The sequence below is a fragment of the Podarcis liolepis genome (assembly GCF_965112155.1).
Source record: "Podarcis liolepis genome assembly, chromosome: 11".
Lineage (NCBI taxonomy): Eukaryota > Metazoa > Chordata > Lepidosauria > Squamata > Lacertidae > Podarcis > Podarcis liolepis.
Genome location: NC_139565.1, coordinates 7,755,442 through 7,764,675, shown reverse-complemented (window position 1 = coordinate 7,764,675; position 9,234 = coordinate 7,755,442). Strand labels below are relative to the sequence as shown.

Genomic DNA, 9,234 nt, shown 5'->3' with positions numbered 1-9,234 from the left:
CTGGTATGTCGTCGGTCCATTTCCATTAACATGTCCTGAGAACCATCTCCATTATCTTAGTTATAGGTGTCTTGATGTATGTATTAGTTATAAGAGAGGAGTGTTTCCCTCCCACCCTGCCCGTGGCAAAGCCCTATCCTCCCCTATGCTGCTTGGGAAGTCTTTGAAAATTAAATGCCATTTCTGACACACAGATATGGGGAGACAGTGGAATAATACTGGTTTTCCTATAGGGACTGGATGGCTTCCAACAGAATATTAACAACACGAAAAAATATCAAACATTAAAAACTTCCCTAAACAGGGCTGCCTTCAGATCTCTTCTAAAAGTCAGATAGTTGTTTATTTCCTTGACATCTGATGGGAAGGTGTTCCACAAGGTGGGCACAACCACGAAGAAGGCCCTCTGCTTGGATCCCTGTAACTTCACTTCTCGCAGTGAAGGAACTGCCAGAAGGCCCTCGGAGCTGGACCTCAGTGTCTGGGCTGAACGATGGGGGTGGAGACGCTCCTTCAGGTATACTGGGCCGAGGCCAATATACCTCGGTCAGCAGCAACAGAATTGTGCTAAAACTGTCTGACAGAATCGGTGCGACAAGAAACAAACTATGTTCTCCAACCTAAGAAGTTTAGAGATGCTCTTGTAGTCCAGGAAAATGAGAAGCTGAAACCTGAAGCCTTTAGCAGGCAAATATCTTAGTCATCATAGGTTTACTTGTTTTATTTTTATTTGTGTTTTATTAAATTTGTATCCCACCATTCCAAAGAAGCCTGGCATAGCAAACAGCAAACAATGAAAACATCTTAGAAACAATTGCAATACAGATGAGGACTTGGAAAAATCTCAACTTAAAAGGCTTGTTGAAAGAGGTAGGTCTTGAGTAGGCACCAAAACAACAACAGAGATGGCAGGGAATTTCATAGAATCATAGAATCATAGAGTTGGAATAGACCACAAGGGCCATCGAGTCCAACCCCCTGCCAAGCAGGAAGCCTACGGCACCCGGTATTCCCAGGCGGTCTCCCATCCAAGTACTAACCAGGCCTGACCCTGCTTAGCTTCCGAGATCAGACGAGATCGGGCGTGTTCAGGGTAGTATGGCCGTAGACAATGCCGTTGACCTTCCCGCTGGAGCGGTACCTATTTATCTACTTGCACTTTGATGTGCTTTCAAACTGCTAGGTTGGCAGGAGCAGGGACCGAACAATGGGAGCTCACCCCGTTGTGGGGATTCAAACCGGTGGGTATCACAAAACTAAAGACGCAATTCCTTCACTGTGTGGAAAAGATCTCCTGGTAAGATATTATCTGTAGGAGGCCCTCACCTGCCAAGCACAGTTATCAATTGGGTATTTCTTGTATTAGATATATATATTTTTTGCAAAGAACATTTTTTTTTGCAGTCTCCAGTAGCTGTTAGTGGCTTATTAAAACACTTTGATTATAGAAGACATCTTATCTATATAGTATAATGTTGCTCTTTGTATGTATTTTAACCCCACTTTTGCATTTAGACATCTATTCCTGCCTCCAATAAAACTCAGTTAATATTTTTGTTTCACTTACCAAATATAGATACTAGTAATCCATTTTGTTGTAAGAAAGGTTTGTTTTCTACAACCAAGGGATTTAATTCACTCAAAAATGACTTGTGGTCTTTGTCATACAGTCTGTTGCAAACCTGTTTCAACAGGAACTTGACATCAAAATGAATTGCAGTATCGTGGGCCACATTCTTCAGAGCTTATTAGAATTCATGTTCTAGTGGCTTTGTTTAATAGTCAGGGATAGTCTGGCTTTTAAGAGCCACTGCAGTCTTCCGAACCCATCTTTTCCTTTCCCTAGATGATTTTCTGTTTCTTAAATAATATACTGTAGATTCTCCCCTGGTCCTCAAGTACACTTTCATCTTAAGAGAACGTTGACATGTCCTATTGTAACAAAAAGGATTTTCGAATTCACCTGACATTATGATAATGGAAAACAAATCTATAAGAAACCTGCCATCTTTCCCCTTGGTTTCATCTGTTATGTAAAAATAGGCACGATCTGTGGTGACTGACTATAGCTTTTTCATGTGATCAGGTTAATATCCACATAGTGACTTATACGATAAATCCCTACTAATAACCTGTGCATCGGATATCCCTTGAACTGCACTTTCTAGGGTTTATAAGTTCCAGGGTTTCATAAACTAAGTCCTGAATGTGTTAGTAGTGGTTGCTGAAAGTTTTGGATCTCCTTTTATCTTAGGGGTGGGGAAGCTATGGTTTTCCTGAGGATGCTGGGCTCCCATTAGGCGCAAGCAACTATAAGGTCCGAGTGCAACACTCTAACGATTACGCCACACTGGCCCCCTTTAAAAAAATCTATTAATACCATTCTGTCTCATCATTACCTGCCTATTTCAGTGTCTTTCGAAAACCAAACGTGAATGGACCCTCCCATTTTTATTTGTTAACATCCCATCAAAGTTAGCACCAAGGGCTATTTCACATTGTACTGCCACGTACAGAGCTTTTGATATTTCCACATATCACTTCATATGCAATGCATTTCAGTGGAGTCAGTTCATGCACTCACCCCCCAGTCCTCAAAGGTACAATAGTCAAACAGGAAATTCAGCGGAACAGAGAAGCACGCATCTACGTATATGTAAATATGGTACGATGATTCAAAAGACCACAAGCCCAACTTGAAAACATAATAGAAAACAGTAAGTGATGAACCCAGAGTTTAGAAGTGAGTTTACAGAGTTTTAGTTTGGAATTTCTAGGTTAATCACAAGGCAAACCCAAACCTTTCTAAATTTCAGTTTCAGTTCAGTTAGTTTAGCTCCTTGCCCTTTAACATACTAGGTACATTTCTGGTGGAAAAGACTGCTGCTCTGGCCTTCATTAGTTTCTGCAGCAACAATGGTGGCCGTCAGGATTGCTGAGCATTATGAGATTCTCAGGATACCTGGATTCTTAAAAATCCTGGTGCCTATAACACTGTCCCCCCACTTAACACAGGGGTTATGTTGGCAAGTATTGAGGGGGGGGGGAGGTTCCTGTGTATCTGAATTGACAAAAGCCACATTTTGATTAGGTACTTGTGTATCACTTACACTTTGAGGTAAGCCATGTTTTCTTCGTTGAAATGGTTTCAAAATTTCAGAGTTTCCTTTAGCTTATTCATAGTAATGTATGAAAATGCATTTGGAAATGGGGAAAAAATAAAAAGAAAAGAAGTACTACCAGATGAATGCCAGTAAAATTAGTGGAGCCCTAAGTTTAAAATATGGCTTTTATTACCACCATATTGTCTTAAAAATACTTCTTACAGCTCATTGCACAACACGAGCTGGGTAACCACATGATTACGAGAAAACAATTTTCATTGCAAAAGTGAACTAGCATGAAAGTTCTGGTACAGAACATCATGTCCAAGGGTGAACTGATACATGGCCAAGTGCTGAAATCCTTATTCAGTGTAGAATTCTGAAATCAATGGCTCTATGATTGCAAGAGAACAGGGGAACTCAACTCTTTTCCAGCACAGGAATAACATAAAAAATAAAGGAATTACCATAGATTGGGAAGGAATTGTGTGTGAAGGTTTGGACTTAATGACCATGAGGATCTCTCTTACAAGCTGTGTGTGTCACAAGAAGATACAGTAAAGAATTGAATTTAGAATACAGTGGTGCCCCACAAGACGAATGCCTCGCAAGACGGAAAACTCGCTAGACAAAAGAGTTTTCCGTTTTGGAGGTACTTCGCAAAACGAATTTCCTATGGGCTTGCTTCGCAAGACGACAATGTCTTGCGAGTTCCTGCTGGGTTTTTTCCCCTCCCCCCTTTTTCTAAGCCGCTTATCAGCTGATCCGATCAGCAGATAAGCCGCTAAAAGTCGCTAATAGCGCTAATCCTTCAATGAGCTTGCTTCGCAAGATGAAAAAACCGCCAGATGAAGAGAATCACAGAACGGATTCTTTTGGTCTTGCGAGGCACCACTGTATCATTCTAGAATCCTTAGAGGCAAAAAGCTACTAGCATATTAAGGCTTCAATCCTGAACACATTTAGTGGGAAGGAAGCCCCCCTGAAGACAGTGGAATTTACTTCTGAGTAAACATACAGAGGATTATACTATACTGCACATCCTCCTCTCAATGCAGAAGAACAAATCTATTACGGATGATAAGGCACCTGGAAAAGACTGCAAAAATCTAACCAAGTACTGTGGAAGCAATGCCAGAAGCAGGCTACACCTGGTTGCAAATTAGCTCACTAGGAATTACATGATGAAAGGGCATTAAGCTTATAACTTTTACAAAATACATTACTCATATCTTCTGGCAAACCACCCACGGATTCTCAGAAGCTTTGTGTCAAAATGTTCAACACTCGTTTTATTATATGGTGTACTTAATCTGCCTTGTGACGGTATAAACTTAACGACATGCAGATAAAATAATTGAATTTCCAGTGGTATTTATGGGACGAACCATAGCTCAGCTGTAGAGCACAAGCTGCACGCAGAAGGTCTCAGATTCAATTTCTGGTATTCCCAAGTTGAGCAGGGAAAGAACCTGACCCGAAAATGGAACCCTGAAAAAAATGGTATCAATCAGTGTTGATGGGTCTGAGATAGATGGACCAATGGTTGGTCTTACTTGGCCCTCAGGTAATTTCTCCGCAGCTTGAAAGAGGGAACAGGCATCAAGCTAATCACACTTGATGCAGTGTTCTAGCTACTAAGCTAGATTATTGTTATAACATACCCTCCAACATTTCTCTGGTGAAAATAGGGACATCCTATTCAATAATACCTCGCCCAGTCAGATAGGCAGGGTATAAATATTATTATTATTACTACTACTACTATATTACTATTTATACCCCGCCCAGTCACTCTGGGTGGCTTCCAACATATAAAAACATTTAAAAAAATAAACATTTAAGACTGCCTTCAGATTGCTTGGGGGTCTTCAGATGGGGGTGCCTTCAGATGCCTCGGGCGTCAGATAACTCCATACCCTCCAACATTTTTCTGATGAAAATAGGGATGTCCTAAGGAAAAGTGGGACATTCTGGGATCAAATCAGAAACTGGGATGGCTTCTGTAAATCCAAGACTGTCCCTGGAAAATAGGGACAGTTGGAAGGTCTGTTATAATGGTAGACTTTCCCCATCATATGCTTTCTGACTTTGATTTATTCATATTTAGTGCCATGTATATTGCACACTGCTATTCTTTATCACTTTAAATGTTTTGCTCTCTACAAAGTATACAAATATATAAACCTCCTGCATTGAACACTGATGATTTTTAGAAATATTTCTGCATTTTGGACCTGCAACTGGAAAAACTGGGCTGTTAAAGAATCTGTTCTTCAAAAGAAAGCACAGGGAGTCTTGTCATACCTTATCAATAAAACTTAATTAAATTCAACTTAATTAAATACCTTAATTGAAACACACCAAAGTAATGGATTTAAGCAACCTCCCCCAATCTAGTATCTTTCTGATGTTTTGTACTACAATTCCCACTAGCCTCAGCCAGCATGTCCAGTGCTCAGGAATGGTGGTAGTAATCCACAAACATCTTTAGAGCACTTAGCTGGGAAAGGCTGGGTTTGAAGAATGGATGCATCTTAGCAGGAAGTTTAATATTGAAGCATGAACTGACAACTAACAGAGAAAAGGTGGAGGGGGGAGAAATAAGACAAAGTGGGAACTGTTGTTAAATGTTTGTGACTAAGGAGTGGGCAGGCAATGACTTGCGGTGGAGAAGGGAAGAATAGCACATGGCATGCAAGGAAGAGGACAGGTTGGAAGAGGAAATGTTTTTCTTGGATATGTTATGGTCTACTCGGTTGCCGGTTTATTTATATCATGAAAAGTGATCCAAGCCATTTTTTTCTTGCTCAACGTGCAAAATGGCAAAATTACAAATGCAGATGTAGCAAGAACGTTGAGAATGCTGGGAATGCAAATGAAAATGCAGTTCCCCTGAGAACTGATGAGCTGCTCTAAGGGGAAATATATTTATATATAAATCTCACACAAGAACACATACACAGTGTTGGTCTATATGTAGTTTTAAGAATTTGACCCAGTATGTTTTATAGTGGTTTGAGCTAGTATATAAATCTTAAAGTGTACTTCTGTAAGTCCACCAGCTGTTATTTCTACCAGCACCCACCCTGTCCCAGAAAAAAAATAAATTACACTGGCTGTTGAAATCATCCCGTTGTTTGTTTTAAGCCTTAGCTGAGCACATTTCCCTAACTTCCACTAGTGCACTGGGAATTCTTCTGTTCTGATGTTTGACTAATTCTGGCACTTAAAGGTTATGGGAACTAACATTAAGCTGGGGGGGGGGGGTAAATGGCAACAAAAATGTAATGAAATCAGAAGGATTTCTCTCAGCATAGCTGATTAACTGCAACATTGGGTTGAAAGTTAAGTAAACAGAAAGGCATGGGAAAAAACTACACAAGGGAAAGTGGCCAGAGATGGCTATTTTTATTCCCACAAAACGCTTCCATTGCAAACTGCTGAATTCTGTGTAGTATTTGGAATAGATCCTGTCAAACTGAAACCACAAACACATGCAACACCGCAAGGTAGGAGGAGGAGGAGGAGGCACTGGGGGGAGAGGGGAGCCTTTGGTCTGTATGGCAGATGTCAGTGGAAGATGGACTTTGTGTTTCAAATGCTGTCAACACATCAGGTTGTAACATTTTTTGATCACCTGCCAACTGTTGCACAAGCATTTAAATCAATAAATAATTTTCTGCAACAGGAAGCATACGTCCATGTTCCCACAATCTTTTAGCAAGTCTTATCCCGTATGTTTCACAGATGTTCCCCTTAAGAGACTGAAAGCTAGATTTGAGACAAATAAATCTCATGTGTGGCAATTTCCTTTCTAGTGAATAAAATCAGGTCCCTTAACAAATACTCATTTGACATAAACAAACCCTAGGCTTTTGAAAAGTTTAATTTTGTTTCAGCTTTTCTTTTTAATAATATCATTATTCTTTTTTTAAAATTTTTTTATTAAATTTTCCAACATACATTTATAGTATCCAATCTAAATTTATCACATATTTTCTCTTTTAGACTTCCTTCAACCTCTCTGACAATCATCCATTATTCAAATTTTAAAATACGCATTTCCTAATTTTATATTGCATTTTATAAACCTTCACTCACTTAGTTTTTATCAATACAATAGTCCTCTATCATTTACAGAACTTCTTGAAATCCCACTAGCGTTATTTGCTCATCACATACACATTTCAGATAGTCTGAAAATTTTCCCCAGTCTTCAATGAACTTTTGATCTCGTATATATCTGATCTTTCCTGTTAGTTTGTCCAGTTCAGCATACTCCAACAGTTTCATTCTCCATTCTTCGAGCATCGGCAGTTGTTCCTGTTTCCATTTTTGGGCCAATAATATTCTCGCTGCTGTTACTGCATATTGGAAAAGTTTACAGTCCATTCTATTTATTTCATTTCCTACTATTCCTAGAAGAAAAGCCTCTCGTTTCTTAACAAACGTATATTTCAACATCTTTTTCACCTCATTATATATCATTTCCCAGAAGCCCTTCACCTTCTTACAATCCCACCACATATGATAAAATGTTCCTTCTTTTTCTTTACATTTCCAACACTTATTACATGTTTTATATATATGTAATAATATCATTATTCACCAGAAACGGAAGCCTGCAGATGGGATTGTAGTATTATTCAAAATAAATTGTATCTTCCTTTATTTTATTAATTCTATATTGAGGGACAATCAAAGTATGTTTCTATTCCTTATTAAATGGCAAAACTTATTGCACTTTATTACTATATTCCATATCTTCAAATGGCAACATTTTTCGAAGATCTGTTAGAAGTACTAAAGGAGGGGGGGAATCATGTACCACTTGACAAAAGTTGCTAGTCAGTAAGGTTTTAGGCAGGTTAGATTAACAAGATGTTAACTAAGAAAGTTTACATTTTTATTTATTTGCATCATTCTTATCTTGCTTTCAAATTCAGGGGACTGTACATGACAACTCCCATTTTTATAAGTGGCACCAAGGGGGACCCAATAGCCCCCTAGAAAGTAGCCCAACCCCCACTGCACAGAGCCCTATGTTTTCTAAAAGTAAAAAAAAAAAAGTTTCACACAGACATGAGGACTGGGACATTTGCAGGGAAACCAAAATGCTTGTTTACACATCACTTGGGAAGACAGGCAAACTAATACCAGTGTACTGGAAGAAGCAAAGATCACCAGTATTGAAGCAATGATTCTTCAACATCAACTTTATTGGACTTATCATGTTGTGCGGGTGCCTGATTATCATCTTCCAAAGCAACTACTCTATTCCCAACTTTAAAATGGAAAGCATAATGCTGGTGGTCAACAAAAGAGGTTTAAAGACTGTCTCATGGCAAATTTTTTAAAAGGCAGTATAAACACTGACAACTGGGAAGAACTGGCCTGCAAGCGCTCCAGTTGCAGAACAGCCTTTACCAAAGGTGTCATGGACTTTGAAGAAGTTCGAACTCAGGACGCAAGGGAGAAACGTGCTAAGAGGTACGAATGCTTGGCAAATCCACACCGTGATCAACTCCTGCCCGGAAACCAATGTCCCCACTGTGAAAGAACATGTGGATCCAGAATTGGGCTCCACAGTCACTTACGGACTCATTGTTAAAACATGTTTATAGAAGATAATCTTACTCAGATATGAGTGATCGCCAAAGAAGAAGATAAACTAGAAATTAAAATCAAGATGCAATCCTTAGCATGCTTACTTTACTTGAAAGTTAATTCTATCACCATCAATAGGATTTACTTAAGAGAAAATTGGCAGTAGAGAATAGACCATTTGGATGCTTTTCTCTTTTACAAACGAAACACGTGAAACAAAGCTTGCTTGCTTCCCTTTGTTTAGCCTAATATTTTTTTCTGGTGATACTACTGAGTTGATCCTCCCAACAACCCTGTGAAAGGTAGGTTAGGCTGAGAGAGAAACCTCAGCCTTAGTTAAACATGAATCAACCAGCTTGTCTTTTTAGACAGAGCATTGACACAATTGAAGAAACAGCAAGAATGTGTTGAATTCCAATTGCATCAGTACTATTAAGTAGGAATGCTATTATTGCGGTGAGCCATGGTGGAAGACCACTTTGCCAAAGAATGATCAACTTGAGAGACCAGATGACTTCAA

General features: G+C 39.2%; 1 long non-coding RNA gene across 3 annotated transcripts in view; it reads right to left on the bottom strand.

The window, feature by feature from the left end:
• The window catches only part of LOC310688499, a 41,448-nt gene that overhangs the window by 11,029 nt on the left and 21,185 nt on the right, over positions 1 to 9,234 (bottom strand). The window lies entirely within an intron of this gene.